Source organism: Poecilia reticulata, linkage group LG21 (genome assembly GCF_000633615.1).
Source record: "Poecilia reticulata strain Guanapo linkage group LG21, Guppy_female_1.0+MT, whole genome shotgun sequence".
NCBI classification, from domain to species: Eukaryota; Metazoa; Chordata; class Actinopteri; order Cyprinodontiformes; family Poeciliidae; genus Poecilia; species Poecilia reticulata.
The window spans coordinates 25,374,839-25,382,574 of NC_024351.1; the positions used below are offsets into that span (position 1 = coordinate 25,374,839).

At 38.4% G+C, this 7,736-nt stretch overlaps 1 protein-coding gene and 1 long non-coding RNA gene across 2 annotated transcripts in view; both read left to right on the forward strand.

Moving 5' to 3' along the window:
* nt5dc1 (5'-nucleotidase domain containing 1) overlaps positions 1-7,736 on the forward strand; it is a 125,394-nt gene that overhangs the window by 26,157 nt on the left and 91,501 nt on the right. The gene's annotated exons all lie outside the window — the stretch shown is intronic.
* LOC103458046 (uncharacterized) lies at positions 2,553-5,064 on the forward strand. Its single transcript, XR_532520.2, has 2 exons — positions 2,553-4,418; positions 4,561-5,064. It is a non-coding gene; the product is annotated as an uncharacterized LOC103458046 (long non-coding RNA).

A 7,736-nucleotide genomic window follows, 5' to 3' on the forward strand; every position in this document is an offset into this window, starting at 1 on the left:
AGCTCTGTGGTTCCTCCTGTCAGTATGAGAGTCAGGGTGAGGAGGCGCCATGTTAGGAAGAGAAGTGGAAGCTGCAGGATCTTCAGAACAAACAGGTCATGATGCTGGGCTACTGATTATCCCTCTGTCTGGATACAGGATCAATAGAACCAGTTWAAAAGCTAAAATGAATGGTTATATGCCAGACATGGAAAACTGGGATGACTCCATGCCATGATGTTCAAGATTTAGGTCTCATAGCATCTCAAGGTGTCAACATTGCAGCCAGTGGGCTGAGGGAAATACAGCTTTATTTTGTATCAATTCAAGAGCTACCCAGCTTATATATTTATTTTATTTTTTGTCATAGTACCCCCAAGAATTTAAAACTACTTTCATCCCTGGTTATGTGGGAAAATCCCAGTAGATCAGCAGTTTTTGAAATACTCAGACCAGCCCATCTGGCACCAACGGCCATGCCACATTCAAAGTCACTTAAATCACCTTTCCTCTCTATTCTGATGCTCTGTTTGAACTACATCAGATCTACATGGCCATATATATACCAAATTTGAGCTTGGTAGAATAAAAGTTCTCGGCCGAAATGCAAAGGTAGTAGCATCATGCTTTGGATATGCTTTCCTTCAACAGGGACAGGAAAGTTGGTCAAAGCTGATGACAGAATGTGATTTTTTAGTGCTCATAGTTGCAGCTCTGGTTTGTTTGTTTTTTGTGTGGAATTTTGTTTATATATATTTTTGCCTGTTTTTTCTGGTGTTGGAAGCCGTGCAGTTTGAAATATTTTTGCTCTTACTTCTTTACTTTTGGGCAATTATGATTCGCAACCATGGCAACAAGATGTTGTTTTTACAACCAAGAGCAGCTAATTAGCAGGAGCGAAAGAAAATTAAAGATTAGCAGCAACAGCAAAGGAGGTGGATTAGCATAGCTGCTAAAAACTGATGGGGTCATCCAGGACATGTTACTATGGAATGCCATCTCTGCTGCCTGGATATTGAGCTGTTAGCATGGAACTGTAACACAGTAACAGCCTTTAGTCTGAGGCTTCTTCAAGTACATAGCAAGACAGAGTGCTTCCAGAGATCTTTTCTGTCCACAGCATCACCATCCACAACGACTGAAGATAATTGGTTGATATGAATTCAGATATTTTAATTTAAAACCAGTGACGTGCGGTCAGAGGAGGCATGGAAAAATATATAATAATAAAATCATTTATATTGTTATTTTCACCCTGTGGTTTGTTCTATAAAGTACCTATTTTTTACTTAGCTTAACCAATTCTGATTAGTTTTTTCTTGAAAATCGCTGGATTTTCCCATTCAAATGGTTGGAAGCGAAGCAGGTGAGGCAGCAGCAGCTGAGCCTCACCTGGGATTGCGCAATCTCTCGCTAACTGCACTGGCTGCCATTATATGACAGCATGTTCGTCCTGTCTGTACGCCAGGAATAAAATGGCTAAAAAACATTTAATATATGGACTGATTTTCCATAATTTACCTCATGTATATAATGTACAGTATTTTTTGTCACTAACTGTGTGTGTACCGTGTTTTGTGTGCGGAGGAGCGATAAGAAACAGCAGAGAACAGACTCGAGGTGAGGCAGGCAGTTCTCTTGCCTCACCGCTGGGGGCGCTCATGATCCCAGATATTGTGACTTCACAACTGCAGAGTAAGACGCAGCGAGCTAGCCATGGAGCTAGCCACACAGTAAATAAGTAAAGTACAGCGATATATTTGTTTTCAATCAATCAATCAAATTTTATTTGTATAGCACATTTCAGCAGCAAGGCATTTCAAAGTGCTTTACATGATTAAAATAAAAACAGCATGTGACATTAAATAAACAGTGAGAAAAAGAAAGAGATTTAAAGATAAAAACATTAAAACCCGCGCCCCTTTTAGGACTTCAGTTAAACGTCTTTAACTGGGCTTAAACCTCAGAGTTTCAGTCAAATGAAAATCATTTTTGTTTTCTTCTCTCTTCCGACGTCAACATGAAAGACTACATTTCTACACTTAAACAGTTTTCTAAAGTGGATTTTCAACTGAAGCAGGAGATGATAACTAAAGTTAGACCAACACCGGAGCTGAAAGTTTTACTTCCAGACAGTTTGATGATTCTCAAACGGAGTAGAAAAGATGCCGAGGATAGACTTGGCTTTGGATGAACGGATATTTTTGTGCAGAATTAGCGGCGCATGGATTTCATTGATACGTAAAGGTAAGACAGCAATAAGATGTTTTTATTTAGTTTTTAAATGAAATGTGCGTTTTGTGGGCTACTGTTTGTATGTCTAAATAATTCAGTAAAGTAGGAGCGCTAGCTAATCTACCACAGCAAGTATTAATAAAACATTGAGCCTAAAACATACAACAATAAACTGAATGTTCTGTTCTGCACGCAAAATTCTTGAATGTTTTTTGGTGTTAAATCCTAAAACATGAAGTGGCATTGTTGTCTGTTGCTGTGGCAACGAGTCTGCGTAGCTTGGAGAATACAGATCACTTTGCTGTGGATCATAGCACAAAATTAATACCTACATTTTTAAGTTTCACTGAGTTAACGCGGCTATGGATGAATGTAAAATATTAGTCTTTTTGCCCCCCAGCGTTGTGCGCATGCGGGAAATTTCCGTAGGTCCAACAAGATGGATGGTGTCTAAGCCATAAGTCAGTGGCCTCACCAGCAATGAACCTCACCACACGTCACTGTTTAAAACAATATATAAGTGGCAAACTGTGTCCAAACACTTTGCATTGCAAACTACATTTTCATGTTGACTTCTATGTCTGCACATGGACAGCCACACTAAACTTACAGAGGTTGATATCTTTGTCTTTAACAGTGACTGTAAAAGCAAAGAACATGGGGAACCTAAACCTTTAATGTATTGGATTCACTCCATGCTGTTGTCTTATCTTTATTGCAATCTAATGTAAAACAGTCCTGGTGGTTTGTGTCCTGAATAATCTACAATATGGCTGGACTTCTGTCACCTGGCTGCTCTTGTTGCTCATGTTTGTTATTTTTGTCAGTTTAGTTGCTGGGCTGGAAAGAATTTTCTTGAACCATTCTTGACAGAGTGGGAGGAATGTGTATGGAAGTTCAGTGGCAGTTGTGTTTTTCTCTCCAAATCCAGAATAAACCCAGCAAGTACAAATGAGCAAGTTATGAATAGTTCTTATCTCACTTTCTGGGTAAATATCTCTGGTTTGACTTGAACCACAGTTGATGAATAGATTGTGTAAATGGATGTGAACTTGCTTTCAATGAAAGCCATTACAGCCATTAGGAGCTTAAATAGGGCCTACTGTAAACTGTAGTTTCTTTTATTTGGACTACTACATTCCAGGAAAGTTAACATCTGGATTTAAACATACATCTTCAGATGTCCATTGGTTTCATTAGCACTGTTGTGAAATGTTAGAAACATTTTTGTACTTTTTGACTGGTACCTTTGTTTTCTTATTAGTCCACAAGGCTCGAGGCTAGTCTGGCACTGGTGGCACTGGTGGCACTGGTGCACCAGCATAAAAGTGCACCCAAATTCTCAACATCACATGATAGTTTTACAAGATAATTTTTTTAATCACTATTCATAAAGATGATGTTGACTTGTAAATGTTTATTTACCATCTAATAAACATAAAGTTCTTCATTTGAAGCTGAAATGTACAAGACATGTAACTAAGCCTTTGAAGCTGCAATACGTAATTTAAAACAACCAAAAAACATTTTTTTAATATATATTCCTGAAAATTTTAACTATGTTTTGACAGTATATGATGGAACAGATAATCTGTGAAAACATGGAACTCCTTTGCCCCCTCCCTGTAGTCCTACTGCCATTTGCTGAAATACACAGACAGCAGATCAGAGACAGGAGGAGGGTTTTAGTGTCGTCAATCACTCTTGTGTATGTTGTAATTATAGGGAGACCACTTACCGTTATGGGAAAATGTTATCTTTAGTCTTTGGTGAACATGCTAACTAGCCTGAACATTGACAGCAGGCTCCAGTGTGAGGAAGGAACTGTAGCCTAGCAGAGAGTACTGACCCTTTTCCACCTGCTCTACTGCAGCAGCCCGGTTCAGCTCAGCTCTACTTCGGAGAGAACGTGTTTCCACCGGCGGCTCGGCTCTGCAGCAGGGCGATGCCTCCTGACAGTTGGGGTAGCGCCCCGCCTCCAGGCGCCATGTGCTGCGCTTCGTTACTATGTGACCTAACAGGAGTTGTTGTTTTTCTGAGACAAAAGAAGAAGAGAGAACTGAGCTATTGTTTTTATAGCCTGATTGGGATTTTTCTGAGATTTCAAGAAAATGCGCGGTGGGAGGAATGCTGCGATTGTGTCAAGGAGGACGGCTGATCTTCACCTTGCAGGGGGAGGAAAGCAGGTGACTCAGACGGTGCAGGTGAGCTAATGATGATTTTTGTATTAAACTACTACAAAACTTGTAATAGTTCCGAATATACATGAGCTAATGTTAGTCAGTGTGTTGCAAATAACTTAAAAATGTCCGAATTAATTCATAATATATTCCAATGTGTTTTCAGATGTTGGTAAACTGTCGCTGCAGACCATCATGGTTCTTCGTGCTCCTCTGAGTTGTAGGACGTCTCATCAGTGTCCGTCTTCCTGACTGGGTCGGTGTTTACCTTCAGGATGTCTGGAGCAGGGATCACATGAGCTCAATATGCTGATGAAACATTTCTGATTTAAAAAATGTGTCTGATGTTCTTATAGAGTAGAAGTGCATTAACAATCTGTAGTTTTGAACTTCAATAGTTTAATTATGATTCACCTGATGTCCAAGTTATATTGAGAACAAATAAAGCTGTATTCCATCTAATCTGACTGGTTCTAGTTCCATGTTTTCACATTTTGGTCACTAAGAATTATTCGGGGGGCTTAAAAGTTTAAACTTAGGGTCTTATTTATCACTAATTGAGGTTACAGGTTTTGGACACATTTTCTCTATTTCTTACATTGAAGATTCTCCAGAAGACAGAAACACAGTGAGTGGATAGAATGATGATGTACACAGTAGAAATGAATAAACATGATTTGTATTTTGGGTTCTTGTTAAAAGCAACCCTGATAATAATGTCAAAATATTTGGTTTGATGAATAATGTATTCACTATTTAATGCCTTCATTGGTAATCTACAATGTTAAGTGTCAAGTAAATATTTATATAATGTTATTTTCACTGTCTAAAGCTCCACATTTTTGGGAGGATTGTATTAGGACCTTGATGCCACACAAACTACAATATGTACAATAATGTGTGGAGTGAGTATAAAAAAGACTTTAATTGAGATCTCAACAGCATTTATTTTTCTTCTGTTTGTCTCAACTCTCCTTGTTGCTCTGCTATTTCTGCTGGTATCTGATTCCTCCTGAAGAAGATCCAGTTGTTGTTCTGACGGTTCTCCTCATCGTTCTCCATCATGTCAGCCATGTTCCTCTTCTGTTCTCCCGGAAAAGTAATCAGATGTTATAGCTTGATGAATTATTTAATTATATGTATACAAACACTTTTTATCATCCAGACTTACACAATTATAAATAACTGGAAGAGTTATGTAAATTAATACCAGTGGCCGGGCTCCGTGGGTAAAAGCCCGGCCACCAGGCGCTTGCCATCGTGCCCCACCTTCAGGCCTGGCTCCAGAGTGGGGCCCCGGTGACCCGCGTCCGGGAGAGGAAACGCTAGATCCAAGGTTGTTGTGAATCATAAGGGGTCTTCGGGCTGCACTTTGTCTGGTTCCTCACCTAGGACCTGTGTGCCTTGGGTGACCCTACCAGGGGCATAAAGCCCCAGACAGCATAGCTACTAGGATCTTTGGGACACTCAAACCCCTCCATCACGATAAGGTGGCAGCCCAAGGAGAGGATGACATAACAAATTAGTAAATTTGTTTTGTATGTATCGCCCCAAACTTCCACACAATATGTCAAACGTGGTACAATGAGTGTGTTTCAAAATAAACAGATTTGTAGTCCAGGACAAATCTTGTTCTCCTCAGAACACCACCACTTTGGGGTAGTTTTAATTTTACTTGGCAGTTTTGTGGTTTCCAGATAAATTTATCATCTATTATGACACTGAGAAGTTTTGATTTCATGGACTCGTTGTAAATCAACACTGTCAATTATTATTTTGATTGCATAATTTTCTTGTTTATTACAATTTCCAAATATCATGAATTTAGTTTTATCTAAATTAAGTGATACTTTATTGTTTTTAAACCAATGTTGTAGTGTTTTCATTTCTGTATTGACCACCTCTGAGAGTTGGACGTTTTCTCCGTACAGAAGATACTAGTATCATCTGCAAATAAAATCCTGATTGGATTTTGGATGATTTTATTTGCAGTACCCTAAAAGTTATGTTTAATAAATATGATTTTTGATTACCTTATTCTACAAATAGTTTTCTTTGTCCAATGTAGCTTCTAATCCAGTTTAATGCTGCCCCCTAATTGCGTACCTTTCCAGTTTTTTAGTAAGATGCCATGATTGATGATATCAAAAGCTTTTTTGAGAGCTAGGAATACACCAATTGCAAATTTCCTTTATCTATCCATAATTTCTTCTATTAATACCATCAGTGCCAATGAAGTTGATCTTTTTTCTCTAAGGCCATATTGACTATGTTTTGCTTTTCAATAAAATGATCTAACCTTTTACTAGCCACTTTTTCTAGTATTTTAGAGAATTGACAAAAGTCGGGACACAGGTCTATAATTATTATATGCTTATCGGCCAGATATAAAAAAGGGAATAACCTTTGGAATTTTCATTGTATTTGGAAATGCTTCAGTTATGAATGACAAGTTGCCAATGTAGGTAACACTTTGGATGTGAATAAGACTGACATGACACTGTCATAAACATGACATAACCCCTGTCATGAACATGAATACGTCTTTATGAATATTTGACTGTTGTGATAAAATAATGACAATAATGTCATTATTTTTTAATGTCATAATAATGAAATTTTTAATGTAATATTATATTGCTATGCCATTTTGTTTAGCCTTAAATTTCTAATTGATCAGAAGTTTTACAACAAGATGTCTACAAAGCACTTATGAACTTTGATTTGAAACATTATTTAAGGCTGTTTTAAGTAGTGCAGTACACCATCTCCACCAGTGAAAGGCATCATCTCCAGGATTAGAGAACGTATGTCTCAGCATGATCTAGAGAAACTCATCCATGCATTTATTTTTAGTCTCATTGATTACTGCAACAGCGTCTTCACAGCTCTGACTAACAAATCAATCAAACAGCTGCAGCTGATCCAGATGCTGCTGCTCACGTTCTCACTAAAACCAGGAAGATAGAGACATAACACCAGTTTTAAAGTCCCTACACTGGCTGCCTGTAGCTCAGAGAATAGACTTTAAAATACTGTTGTTAGTTTATAAATCATTTTATTATACTGGGAACACTGGTCACAGGCTTCAGTCTGCTGGTCACACTGGGAGAACTCAATGACTTCTGAGACGTCCTGGTTCACAGGCTAAAGCCAAGAATAACAGAGAAATTATCCAAAAGTGAAATAGAAAATACATATGATATGTTTCCTTCACATTCATAAAAAGCCATTTTCAGCATGTTGGGCTCTGACTCGTAGCATCTTTATAGCTAAACACCGACATGGAGAAGCTGAGCTGGAAACAGACTGAAGACCAGCAGCTCCAGCTCTGATCCTGAC